The 14,246-nt window shown below is 52.7% G+C and overlaps 1 long non-coding RNA gene across 2 annotated transcripts; it reads right to left on the bottom strand.

Moving 5' to 3' along the window:
* Window positions 1–486: 486 nt before the first annotated feature.
* LOC102155430 lies at window positions 487–12,975 on the bottom strand. Of its 2 annotated transcripts, none has more exons than XR_005359270.1 (3): window positions 12,882–12,975; window positions 11,752–11,890; window positions 487–2,085 (listed from the first exon to the last, which is right to left on the bottom strand). It is a non-coding gene; the product is annotated as an uncharacterized LOC102155430 (long non-coding RNA). The 2 variants fall into 2 exon arrangements; XR_005359269.1 differs by lacking the exon at window positions 487–2,085 and adding an exon at window positions 6,069–6,799.
* Window positions 12,976–14,246: the final 1,271 nt, after the last annotated feature.

Here is a 14,246-nt window from a genome sequence, read left to right as displayed (position 1 = left end):
ACGTCAGGCTCCCTGCATGGAGCCTGCTTCTCCCTCTGCCTGTGTCTCTGCCTCTCATTCTCTCTCTGTGTCTCTCTGAATAAATAAATAAAATCTTAAAAAAAAAAAAAAAGGGAGCTGGGTTGAGATACTGGTTGCTGTGACTACGCCAAAGGGGGAAGTACTTAAGGAGAAAGGGAGGACTTATCAAAGGCATTAGTAGAGGTCCTGTTTTCTGGAGGACAAAGCTCAGAACCCAGCATCAGAAGAAGCCCTTGGTATGAGGCCCCTTGAAAATGTCTATTGGTGTAAGTGGCCGATTCTGGTTGCCCTGAAAGCTTAAAAAAGATCGAGGACTGTGGTCGGTTGTATGTGGACACTGGTTGTGAGGACTTTGGTCTGTGTGTGGGGCACTTGAATCCATTCATTTATTCAATAGGTTCTTAAGAGGCCCTAATTCATGTCCCTAAAAATAGTCCTGGTTTTAGGCCCTGACGGGACATGGGCACCTCTGTCTAACCCCAACCTCTCTCCGTGTCTATGTGTTTACACTCATCCCTCTCCGGATCTCTAGGAAACTGGTGAGATTTGAACCAAGTCTGTAGTTTAGTTAGTGGCACAGCACTGACGTGAATGGCCCGGTTCCGACAACTGTGCCCCGGTTATGTAAAGCAGTAACTGAAGGGGAAGCTGGGTGAGCTGTATGTGGGGATTTTCTGTACTATTTTTTTCAGCTTTTCTGTGAGTCTAAAATTAGTTCAAAATAAGAAGTTAGAAGAAAGGAAGTCTCACTAGGAGTTTCATTGACTCTCTCTGGCTGCTTTTCCAACTCTTAGTCTCTATCATTCTGTGTCTTTCTATAATCCTTTTAATAACTCCTGGCCCCCCTCCATTGCCTGTCCATCCCTCTCTCTCAGGCTCTGTCCTTCATTTCTCCTTCTACGGGGACCTGCTCTCCTCAAGGGCTTTTCCTCCCCCACCAGCCACCACATTCTGTTGACTAACCTTCTTGAATCTCGGTCAGCGATTCCCTCCTCTCCAGTGCTACTTCCAAAGCTCCTGGGTCATCACCCAGGCCACGCGATCAGCCCGTTACTCCAGGGGCCCCCTTGTTGGGCTCCCGGGCTGCAGCTTTGTCCAGGTGCCCAGTTAACACCATCCCATGTCTACACTGCCTGCTAGGAAAAGCCCGGCAGAGCTTCCTCATTCTCTGGCTCCATCTTCCCAGCTTGAACCCCCCACCAGGGGCACAACTATTTCTTTTTTAAGATTTTATTTATTTATTCACGAGAGACACAGAGAGAGAGACATAGGCAGAGGGAGAAGTAGGTTCCCTGTGGGGACCCCAATGCGGGACTCAATCCCAGGACCCCGGAATCACCTGAGCCAAAGGCAGACACTCAACCACGAGCCACCCAGGTGCCCCATGGTGCAACTATTTCAATGGAGTCCCAAAGCCAGGTCGGGGCTGCTGCATGGAAGGAGGGAACAGTGCAAAACTGGGTTTTTATATGTAAATCGGGGGCTCCTGGGCTGGGTGTGGAGGTGGAAGGAGGGAGGAGGGCAGACGGGGAAGAGAGGTTTTCATTTCAGTATTGGCAGGGGAGCCCAGAGATTTAAGAAAAAAAGTCAGAGGGATTGTGGAGAGGAGTCTCAAGCCTTCTAACGGTGGGCTCTAGGGGCTTGGTTACTGCTGGGCCAAGACTCCAAGAGCTGCCACGGCAGCCAGGTGGATGGGAGAGCCGACAGGTCCAAGCAGAGACTGTAGCCCCATCCCCCCATACCTGCCCCTCGTGCAGTCCAGCTTCCAGTTTTTAGCAATGCCGCCCCAGCCTGTCATCAGAATGAGCTTGATCAGACCCTGAGCAAAGCGTCAGCTGCATCTCCCCGGTTTTATAACCGCCTACCCCTTCCTCCGTATTTTATGTTTCAGCAATACTGAAATATCACAGCATTGTAGCCACTGGGGGCAAGGGAGCTGGAGCAATCGGAGGTTTGCGTCCATCAATCACTGGTTAAGGGCTACCCCCACCGGGGATGGGGGCCGGGTGATAGTTCTCAGGCGCTTCCAGCAAAGCAGGTTCCAGCAACTCGAAGGCAGTTCCCCTAAAAAGAGACACAGGTGCTAGCTGCTGGGAGTGAACACACACTGGGAATCCCCGCACACAACCGCAAAGGGATCCAAGGATATTGGCAGAGCAGGACAGCATCTGCTGCAAAGAGGGGGTTGCGGTGATCCTGGGGGGAGGGGGGCGTAGGGCAGACCTCATTCATGGAGAAGAGGACATTTGAATAAAGGACCTGCAGGACGTGCAAGCAGGCCCATGGTGGGCATTAGGGAGACGCTCCGAGTCGGCTGCGGAGTCGATGGCCGGAGCTGATGGATGATGCCCTGGGTCCCTCTTTGCGCGCCCCCAGCTGCAGGTGTCCCCGTGGAGGGGGGGGTCGTGCACCCAGCAGGCTCAGTGGGGAGGTGGTGGGCATCTTCCAGCCTCCCCTGCTGACCGCCCAGAGCTGGGAAGGGACTCGGAAGCCCCGGGGCCCCCGGGATCCCGCGAAGGGAACGCTCCCAGCGCTCGGGGGCTGCAAACTTGCTGGGTGCGCGCGGGCTGCCTCGGGAGCGACAAATGAGCCCGTGCAGATGGCGCGGAGATAAACGGCGCCATCTTCTCCCTGTCGCGGCGCAGCCATAAGTTTCCCGAGACATTTATGGGGCGCAGCTCCCTTCTGCAGGCCCGCGCCGGGCTGGGGCGCAGGGCAGGGGCGGGCGGGGCCGGGACCCCGGCTGCGGCACATCCGCGGAGAACTGCGGCAAACAACCGTCTTCCCTCGCATGCATCCTCCTGCTCTGCACTTGATCTGCATCGCGTGCAATGGGGGGCAGTGCCCGGTGGTCTTCTCGGAGTAGAAAGGCTGCTCCGCGGTTGCAGAGCTCTGCCCGGCCGGCTGGGAGCTCGCCCCGGCTCTGCGGCTCTGCGCCTCCCGCCCCCTGTGGCGGGCCCTGGGCCGGCCGGGCTGCTGTGCCCAAGATCGCGAATCCGAGAACCCACCGAGGAGCCGACGCCGATGCAAACACGAGGGTTTACTTACAAGCGCGAGCTTGGGTCCAAGTGCACCCGACACAGCGGAGCAGGGACTTGGACCCCGAGGTGGGTTTCAGCTTAGTTTTAAGGGCTGGTCTAGGGCACCTCCAGGAAGGGGGGGGAGGGATTTGTCAAGTTCTGTTTACATTCTGATGTGGGGCTTTCAAGGGCATTGAGCTCTGTTCTCATTCTTTTTTTTTTTTTTTTTTTAATTTTTATTTATTTATGATAGTCACACAGAGAGAGAGAGAGACAGAGACACAGGCAGAGGGAGAAGCAGGCTCCAAGCACCGGGAGCCCGACGTGGGATTCGATCCCGGGTCTCCAGGATCGCGCCCTGGGCCAAAGGCAGGCGCCAAACCGCTGCGCCACCCAGGGATCCCTCTGTTCTCATTCTAATAGGGGGCTTCCTGCCCCTGGCTTGGGCTCTGTTCTCATTCTAATATGGGGCTTTCTAGGACGTTAAGATGTAAACTGTTTTCTTCCTGTAACTGAAGTAAGGTAAAGTTCAGCTCTTATTCCCGGGGACCTGGGATGGCTGCACTTGTGCTAACGCTGAACTTAAAGTGGAATGGCCTTCATTTTCTCTGCCTCCACCCGGGGGGTCCTCACCACCTTCTGGTGGCAAAGGAGAGCGGTGCCACTGAGGCCCCAGGCTCAGCCCACAGGCCCCCACAACACGGAGAAGCTTCCTTGAGAGCCCCCCCCCTGCACCTCGACACCCCCGACTTGACCTCTCTGCTTAGGATCCCCAGTGAGCCCCCTTTGCCACAGGGAGTCTTGACCCAACTGGGTTAAACTTTCCCCGCTTCCCAGAATCTAGGAAATGCGAGGGATCACCACAGCGCTGCAGCCAGGACCCACAGCCCAGATCAGGGCCCCCTTGCCTTGGCATCACTGGGCCTTTCGTGTGCGCACAGCTCCTCCTGCTAGATGGGAAGCTCCACGTGCACAGGCACACCTTTGCCCTTCCTCGATTTCCCCAAAGCCTTTAGCACAGAGCTGAGTGATCGCCTCACAAGGAACAATAAGTTCTTATCACCCCACATCCCCTTCCAGGAAGCACGCTCTCATTAGGCCCTTCGTTCCGTGACCCTGGTGCTTGTGGGAACTTGCACGTGATACGGGGCTTTACAGTCATCCTAAGAATCTCTCTACATAGATGACCACCTCTTGCAGCATCTTATGTTCTCAGGATCAGAACCTCCTCAGGGGTCCCTCTGTCCCTCTCATATCTGATGCACGAACAGGAATCTTGGATTTTCTTTTGCTTGTTTTACCTTCCCAGTGCCTAGACTGGACGAGTGTAAAGAAGAAAGGACTAACTGTTCTAGAAAAAGCACATACTTAGGAGCGCCTGAGTTAGTCAGCCAAGCATCCAACTCTTGATTTCGGCTCAGCTCATGATCTTGAGGTCCTGGCATGAGCCCCACATTATGCTCTGTGCTCAGCGTGGTGCCGGGTGGGGCGGTCTGCTTGAGATTCTCTCTCCCTCTGCCCCCCCTTCCCTCTTGCATGTGCTCGCACACACTCTCTCAAATAAATCATAACAACAAAAGAGCACATACTTAGAATCAAGATAGCTGGATTCTGACCATTCCTAATGTACGGCCCATCTGAGACCACAGACCTTTCTGGCCTCCAGTTCCCTCATCTATAAAATATGGAAATACTTAGCCACAAAAACCAAAAATCTAAAGGCCATTCAGCTCATCCTTCTGTCTCTAGATGTGTATCTGTCTAATCTGGAAAGGCTGCCAGAGGTGGAAATGCAACGACCTTGCCTGTGCCCTTGACCCAGGGGTCAATCACCTGGAGTTAAAAATGCCTTCCTTTTGCCTCTTCATCTTGCTTATGGTACAAGCAAGAATCTCAGGGTTCTCTCAGCTGCTTCCCAGGGAGGGGGTAAGTAGGTCTCTGTCCACAGTCAGGAGCTGAGCAGGGAGGGTAGAGTCAGGGCCAGGCCAGAGGGATGTAACTCCCCCGGGGAGCTAGTTCTCCATCCAGTTCCCCATCAGCATCAGCTGTGCAATTTTAAACTACATGGACTGGGGCACACCTTGGATCTGCAGGATCAGACTCTCTGGGGTTTGGGCCTCTGCATCTGTGGCTTTTAAAAGCTCCCTAGTGGGGCATCCCTGGGTGGCTCAGCGGTTTGGCACCTGCCTTTGGCCCAGGGCGCGATCCTGGAGTCCTGGGATCGGGTCCCATGTCGGGCTCCCGGTGCATGGAGCCTGCTTGTTCCTCTGCCTGTGTCTCTGCCTCTCTCTCTCTCTCTCATAAATAAATAAATAAATAAATAAATAAATAAATAAATAAATAAATAAATCAATCATAAAATAAAATAAAATAAAATAAAATAAAATAAAATAAAATAAAATAAAATAAAATAAAATCTCCCTAGTGGATTGTGCAGCTCCTTCAGAGTTAGAGGGGGCTTCTGGGGGTCCTATGGCCCTACCTTATCTCCCAGGGGGTATGCAGGCTGCTGCTAAGATCAGATGGGTTTCCTGCTTTCAAGAAGCTTCACGCCTCTAGCAACATCTTATTCTCCATCCTTCCCCTGGGCCTTGGACTCTGCTATGTGCCCAGAACTTCCTGATGCCAGGCCTCGTGAAGCCTCTCCTATAAACCCTATGGCTGAAGCCCCAAAATCTATGCAGAATCCCACATGAAGCTGCAATGGCCCCCGTGCAGAGCAAGGAATGGGCTTTGTCCTGAGCTCTCTGGAAAGGAGCCACGTGGCCATATGTGGTCATCCCTTGCAGGGTCTCACATCTTGGGTCAGAGCCTTCCTCTATACCTCCCTCTGCCACCTGCCTGGTCTCTCTTCTTCTGCACGTTTTCACTTTGCTGGATTCTCAGGCCTGAGCTTCTCCTGGTGTCTTCTTGACTTATGGGAAGATTCCTTATTTCCAACACTCCCACCTCTCAGTCTTCCCTACTCACCCCTCTCTGAACGCATAAGGGCTGAGCCCAGGGAGCAGTTGGAGATGTTTCCCATCTCCTTCTGAGTGCTTTTCTGGAAAGGACATTTCTGAGCTTTCCAAGCCACAGCCTGACATCACCGAGGGATGAGAGGTGCCCTGGGGGTCTGGGTCTCCTCGGAGAGTGCTCCACCCTCAGAACACCCCCTCCTCCACCATTCTCCTCTGTCTTGGCCTGGACTAGAGGCTGAGCAAAGCCACCACAAGCTCCAAAAAGAGGTGGGAAGAAACGCCTTCCTCCTGGCTCCTCTCCCCTGTTGCGGTGTGCTTCTCTCGCCCAGGGAACCTTCCAGACACCATTGACAGTTCAGCAGCAGCTGTTGAGCATTTATATTTTACACAGTGCAAGGTTATTTGACTGCCACGATCTGATCTTCTCTAGTTAATAACCTTGACTTATAGAATAATAGCAGTAATGGCTTAGTTTCTTTTCTTGGCCAGGGATGCTTGCTGCTGGGAGGTGGGGGGAGTGGCCGAGCACACACCCCTTTTTCCAAGACCCTCTGTCTTCTTGCTCCATAGGGCAGAGGACCCTGCAAGACTAGGAAAGTCCAGTAGGCTCTATCTACGCTCAGGTTCCTCTTCCTCAACTTCTCTCTGAGGAGCAAGACCCCTGGTTCTGGGGCCTTCCCAGGCCCCACCCCATTCCACCTGCGGTCTCATCATCCTCCGAAGTCCGGAGCCACAGGTAGGACGGGCTGCAATCTTGCTCCCTCTTCCTCTCTGGGAGTCCTTCCTGGCAAGGGTTAACTGTGTGTATAAAATTGATTGCGATTTTAGTAATTCGGTATAATCACAGTCTACCAGCAGGTTGCTTTTCCAGCAGGAGGGTTTGGAATTATTTTCTGGAGTTTGCAATATAGAACTTAAATTAAGCCTCAGAAGTCAGGGGAGCTCCACAGCATTCCTAATGTGGTGCTAAATTCTCAGCAGCACAGTCTCTGTATTAAAGCCTTTGCTGGCAATTAGGTTCATTAACTATCACAATACCTTATTTATTACTCGTCGTGCCATATGGTTTCCCAGCTAAAGAATGGCGCCCGTTCTCCTACAGACCATTTGGCATCATAAAAATGTTAACAAATAATATTATGGCTCTCGGGGGCACAAGGCCTTGCTGGGTTCTGGGTCTGAGCGGCGGGAGAGAATATGAAAACATTTTTCTTCTATGGCGAAATAAAAAATTCCTCAAGACAGAAGTATTCAAAGAATATAGCACTTGCATAACATAAATGGGAGTTTTATTTACTCTCGTAATGGTTATGTCAATATTTGCATCAGCGAGGACTTTCGCTCATCTTCGTCTCCACTCTCTTTTGGGTGCTTTCCCGTTCATCTTTCCCTCTCTCATCTACTTCGGCGACATGGGGCCCGGCCAGCCAGCACCACCACGGGCCTGGGGCGAGGTGCCGGTGGGGTGCGGCTGCACGCAGGGCCCTCCTGCCACCGCCACTGTTCACCTGTGTTCTGTCCGGGTCCATTGCACCTCTGCCCCCTGAGCGCCACCTCCACCTCTGCTCGCATCCCACCTCCTCGGGCCTTTGGGTCCCACTTCTGTCCTCAGCTAGTGATCTGCGGGGGAACTGGCAAGCCGTGCCCGCCCCGGTGTCACCCTGTGGTGACCCGGGCTTCGCCAGCCCTCCCGCTGTGGACGGTGGGCACTGGGGGTTTTGCAAGAGTAGAAAGTGGAAATTCAGGAGGACGGGAGAGATGCATTTCAGAGGGCCAGTCTGAGGAAGCCACGTCCCTGCTCCTCATCCCCTGGACGTGGAAGGGCAAGCCAAATGCCTGGGGGCTACCAGCAAATATGAAATAGAGGACAAGTTCTCTGCCAATTCTTCGGTGTGTGGTAAGCGGATCCTCCAGCTGGGAGGGCTCCCCTCACCGCCTGGCCACGGCCTTCCTCTGAAATGGAAGGTCAGGCTGGGCAGTGTTCCAGCTCAGGTTCCAGAGAGGGCTTTGTGATCCTCCTCCCAAGTGACTCTCTAGACCTGGATGGGGACGCACCTTGGGAATCCATATAATGCAATGATTAAAAGAGTGAACACTGGACCTAGGTCCCCTAGTTTGAAATTCTAGTGTTGCCAACTCCCAGGTGCGTGACCTGTCCTTTTCATGGCTCAGTATCTTCATCTGTAAAATGGAAATAATAGTATCCACCCCTGTAGGGTTATTCCAAGGCCCAAATGAAGTAGTGTCTCTAAGATCCTCACAGTAGCTGGCACCAAGTGAGTGCCAAGCAGGGGGACAGCTGGATTGGAGTAGGTCTCCTGGGCTCCCCGTTTTCTATGCTCCAGTGTTTCCTTGTACCCTTTTAGGCATTTGGGAGGGTGGGTCACTCCCAACTTCACAACCACCCTGCACTATCACCAAAGCCTTATTGTGACCCTGAAATCCAGCCATGTGCACAGCAGCAGTGCCAGGATGACATGTGCCCTCATTCACACATTTCCTCTGCTGTGAGGATACATTGCTACTTGGGGCTCACCAATGCAATGACCCCCCCCCCCTTCCCTACCACGGTGGGCTGCAGTTGATGGGGATCAGACTGAGACTGTCAGGCCAGATGAGTCCTTAGAGATGACTAGACAAGGTGATGGGGATCAGACTGAGACTGTCAGGCCAGATGAGGCCTTAGAGATGACTAGATAAGGTGGTGACATGCCTACAGCCAGGAAAGGGAAGGCCCAGGGCCCCAGGCTAAGTACCACCCACCCCTGCCCCCCTCGGCCCAGGTCCCCTCAGCAGATCACTGAGGGAGGGCACAGAGTGCTTCAGAGGAGAAGTTGACATGAAATTCCATTAAGTGTCAATTACTTACAAAGCACAGAAAGGGTCAGGCCTACCATCATCGTTGGCAGGTGAGGCTTTGGGTTACATTATGCTGCCGCATGGTTACATTATGCTCCCAGTGCTGGGTCCTGGGGGCCCCAGAAAGCAATAGGCTCATCTGGGAGAGGCTAGTGTCAAAGGAAGCCTGTTCCTTTTCCTACAGGCCTCATCCACAATTTGAGGTGTGGGCCACCCCAGCTGGTTCCGGGAATCACTCCCTTGGTCCAAAGGCCACTAACTTGCCTCCCTGCTAGTTTTCTCTTACTAAAGTCCCACCGACTAGTTTGTTCCTCTTCTGCTTCTCTAAGAGGTGGTCCTCTTGGGGAAATTTTTCCAGAAGAAAACACGCGGGACCTGGGACTATACAATGACAATATACAAAGACACATGTGCGTGCTCCATCACAGAGAGAAGCAAACACTCTGCCCAAGGATGTGCACAGCCCAGTGATACCTTCTCCAAGGACATGGCCTCTGATTTCCAGAGCTCACGCTTTACTTCCCAGGTGTCCTTGGACACGTTTCCTGATACCTGTCCACCTCACATTCCCATTTGTAAATGAGGATGATAAAAAGATTCCCCTTAGAGCATTGGCGTGATGGTTAAATAGCACATGTAGGGAGCTTCAAACATCGTCCTGTAATGTGTACTGAGTAAGTGCTAGCTGTTAATATTACATATGCTCATCCACCATGGAGCAGGTTCCAGTCATCATCAATCTATATGTCATGGGTATATTTTTTCTATCATCTCATCTTGTCTTTACAAGAATCTGTGTGGTAGATCATCTCCTCCCCCATTTTACAGAGAGCAAGACAGGCTCAGAGAAGAGCTGAGCCAGCTGCTGGAAGCACAGGCTCTGAGCCCGCATCCTGGGCCCTACGTGTGACACCTGCTCTAACCTAGCATCTTGATCTTCCTCTGCCCTGTGAAAGGACGGGCATAGGGAGCACAAGGCTCCAGGTTTCCTGGGAACCCTATGAGGGCTGAGGCACCCCGACAGCTCAGGGCCCTGCTGCTCCCAGAGGGTGGCTCTGCCCGGCTCCCTCGGCAAGTCCAAAGAGGGGAGGCTCAGGCCGCTCTGACCTGGGCTCAGTCTCACCGGGGCTGTGGCCTCCAGCCAAGCTGATGACAAGGAAAGGCAGAGCCACCGGGAGTACATTTACCAAAAGCTGTGACCACAAGGACGACAAATAAGTAGAAGGAGAGGATCAGGAGATTGTTTTCAGGAACATTAGACAGAGACCAGGGAGAAATGGGTAATTTTAATCCCACGCAGCTGCTGGAAATTAATTTAATTGTGTTGGCGTTGGCTCTTCTCCCTTCCAACCCACTTCATGGATGCCTGATGGCGTGCTGAGCCTGAGGAAAATCCAGGCAGCCTTGGGTACTGCACTCCTGGGCAGACTTACCAATCCTACCAGCTACCACAGCTGATGGTAAACTGGCATTTTTTCAGCCTAGACTCTTCTCGGGCACCTGGCTGACTCGGGGCACCTGGCTAATCAATGCTACGCTTGATCTCGAGGTCCTGAGTTTGAGCCCCGCATTGGGTGTAGAGAGCACTTAAATGAGCATATAAAAACATTCTTCAAAAAAATCTAGAGTGGGCAGCCCTGGTGGCTCGGCAGTTTAGCACTGCCTTCAGCCCAGGGCATGATCCTGGAGACCCGGGATCGAGTCCTGCATCAGGCTCCCTGCATGGGGCCTGCTTCTCCCTCTGCCTGTATCTCTGCTTCTCTCTCTGTCTCTAATGAATAAATAAATAAAATATTTTTTTAAAAATCTAGAGTCTTCTTAAGAGGGGCTGAGGTGAGAGACAACAGGAAGAAATTTACCAGGGGATCCCTGGGTGGCTTAGAGGTTTAGTGCCTGCCTTCGGCCCAGGGCATGATCCTGGAGTCCTGGGATGGAGTCCCACATCAGGTTCCTTGCAGGGAGCCTGCTTCTCCCTCTGCCTGTGTTTCTGCCTCTCTCTGTGTCTCTCATGAATAAATAAATAAAACTTAAAAAAAAAAATAAAAAGAAATTTCCAGGAGCAAAGCATGTGACCAGTGGGAACAGGGGAAGGGGGCTGTACATTAGCTGTGGGGACTTGCAGGGACAGGAGATACTGACAGGGCCCTTTGCCTCTTGAGTCTGCACCAAGGGTAGGAGCTCCACCCCAAGCAGCCACCCACTCAGGCTCAGGACCCCACCACTGCCCCAGAGGCTACCAAAGCCCAGACACTGGTGCTCAGACAGCCACGTGGGCACATGGGAGGACAGACATAGCCAGATCCAGACACTGACAGCATAGCCACCTGCTCTCCCACGCAAACGCCCGCGTCTGAGACTACCTGGCTGCACAGTGGAATTACCTGGGGAGCTAAAAAAAAAAAAATATATATATATATATATATATAGAGAGAGAGAGAGAGAGAGAGAGAGGCCTAGGTCCCAGCGTCGGAGATCTTGACCTCAGTGGCCTGCAGCGGGGTCCGGGCAGGGCTGTCCTCAGAGCTCCAGGTGATCCCGGTGTGCACAGCAGGTGAGAGCACCGCGCAGGTGCAGGTGCGAGACAGACGCCCGCGCTCCTGCACTCTGGCCCCGTCCTGTTCACTTCTACCGCGTGGCCGCTAGGGGTCAGCAGGGCCTGGAGGAAGCGGCGGGCGGGGGGCGCGGGGAGCCCACACCGCGGGGGGCGGACCGGGCCTGTGCGCCACGCCGAGTCAACCTCACTTAGCCGGATGGAAAAAAAATAAACTATCCCTGGTTAAAACCTTCCAGTGCAAAAAAAAAAATTTTTTTTTAATTAATTAATTAAAAAGCCCTCCCCTCCCAGCGCACGCCCCCCGCCCCCGCCCCGCGGCCAGCCCGGGATCGCCCACCTGGTCTCCGCGGGAGCCTGTGCGCTGAAGGGCGCGCATCCCGGGCCCGCAACACAGACGACGAGTATTCTGCCTTTCTGTAGGAGGAGGCAGCCTTCGGATTCCAAGGGTTGTTTATTTTGACTCGCTGCTGTTTCTGCTGGAGAGGAGTCAAGCAGAAAGTTCCTTTACTTTGGCTAAGATGAGGCCCGCGTAGCCGCACGGAGCCCAGGTCTCAGATGAGCAAACAGACGGGAACGGGCGCTCAACCTCCCCTGGTCCTCTCCAGGAACGATGATGCCAAAGAGAGAGAGGAGGCTTCTCTACATTTCCGTTTAAGAGAAATCTAAACCAGGGTAGTCTGTCTTCTATTGACAATACCTGAGCTCATAAAGGAAAACCGGGTAGGCCTCGCTGGGCTCCTCCCTGCCACTGCCTTCCAGGTGCCCTCCCTGGACAGACACCTCCTTGGCACATTGCACGTGCGTGTGCTCCCAGCGCTGCCCGCAGCCGTGTCCAGTTTGCTCTTCACCTTTTCATCTAAACCGCCAGGCCGCTTGGTGGCCCAATGAGTTCCTAGCCCACAGCAGGCGTACAGCACGCATTTGGCAAACCAAGGTGTCTGGTGCCAACCTTGTCCTGAATCTAACTTGCATGACATTTAAAAATCAACCCACAGAGATACTTTTTTTCTAGATCTATCGTCTGTTCAGCCCCAGAGACCCTCACATTGTTTTTTTTAGATTTTATTTATTCATGAGAGACACACAGAGAGGGGGGCAGAAACATAGGCAGAGGGAGAAGCAGGCTCCCTATAGGGAGCCTGATGTGGGACTTGATCCCAGGACCCTGGCATCATGCATGACCTGAGCTGAAGGTAGATACTCAACCACTGAGCCACCCAGGTGCCCCAAGACCCTCCCATTCTTGATCTTCACTGGAGGAAATTTATTTAAAATATAGGTTCCTGAGCCTCACACTCCTAGAGGTGGTGATTGGTGGCTTTTAGGGTAGATATCAGGAACATGCATCTTCCTTCAAGGGCTCTAGGGGTTCTGAAATCTTTGGAAGGGGTGGGAAGGTTGGGAAGGGTGGGGGATGAGACATCTCCTGCCACTACCCCACAACTCCCTGTTGCGCTCTTTACCCACCTGGACTTCAGCCTGGACCAGGGAGATAGGCCAGGGCGATTTCTGTGCTCCCTCACCGCCAGCAGGCTTTTCCTGGGCCTGTGGGAGTGCTGTGAATTGCTCTCTGCCCCTAGCTGGGAGGAGTCAGAGTTCTCTTCTCTCACTCCTCCCCCAATCTGGTTCACTCCCTACCTTGCAGTTTCTTTATTTTCTCCTCCTGTGATGCTGTCCCTTTCTTCGTTCTCCCTAGGCACTGGCAGCATCTGGGACAGGACAAACATGGCAGGCCCCTATCCCAGTAAGGGACAGTTGTGAGGGGCTCTGGACTTGGGGCCCTTGTGGATGTGGCTCTGGGCTTCAGCCTAGCCCCCTTAGTGGAATGAAGGGATTTAGGGTAGCCAGAGGAGGAGGGGGGCTCTTAGGCCCTGGAGGGTAACCAGTGGTCTGGTCCCCTCCTGTCCACTGCTTGGACTCCCATCAAAACTCTTCATAACCACTTAAGGCACACGACTATGATGAGTTCTAGAGCCCACTCTTGCTTCTCACAAAGACACTGTCAAAAAGTCCACCCTGTAGGGAGTCATCTCCATGAGTCCAACTAGGTAGGGGTGAAAAAATTATAATAAAAATAACTACAATTCTTGAGCCTTACTACATTGTGGATATAGACTACGCACCTTCTACATTATATTAAAACTTCTAAGAAAAACCACCCTAAAACTCCTACCCATGTTGAAATGTGGCGACACGTACACATTTCTCTCTCATTTTACAGATGAGACAAAGCTTAAACAATTTGCCCCAGTCACAGCTAGTAAGTAGCAGAGACAGGATTTGACCTCAGATCTGTCTGGTCAACGCTCCAAAGCTCAACTTCAAAGACTGAAGAAAGAGTAAAGCCTTGTATATCCTGCTCAGGGCTGTGGCATGTGCAAGTTTTGGAGGCAAAGTCCCTAAAGCCAGCAAAGGTCTGCAAAACTGCGGCCCTGAAAATGACCTGGACTCTAAAATACAGAAAGGAAGCGACAAAATATAAGTGTTTAAAGAGATTTAAATGACCAGGAAACAATATTACGATGAGTGGTTAACCACTATTCGCATCTCCAATTTTTTTGCAAATGTTGTTTAATGAGGGCCTATGCACCTTCTGATAAACTAGGGGTAGCTCCAGGAGGAGGGCCTGTGGGCTACCATCCTCCCCTCCACCGCTGCCAGAACCTTCTCCCCACTACCTGCTATCACCACACCACCATTGCCAGGCTCCTACAGTAGAATCCTGCAGGAATGCAAGGAGGACCAGGTGTCAGGAGATCTGCTCTGAGGGATGTCCGACAGCCACCTCTTATTGCAGTTTTCCTGCCTGCAGAATGGGGATAATGTATTTGT

The sequence above is a fragment of the Canis lupus genome, chromosome 5, assembly GCF_011100685.1.
Source record: "Canis lupus familiaris isolate Mischka breed German Shepherd chromosome 5, alternate assembly UU_Cfam_GSD_1.0, whole genome shotgun sequence".
Lineage (NCBI taxonomy): Eukaryota > Metazoa > Chordata > Mammalia > Carnivora > Canidae > Canis > Canis lupus.
Note: the sequence above shows the minus strand (reverse complement) of the source record. Positions and strands in the feature narration are given on the sequence as shown.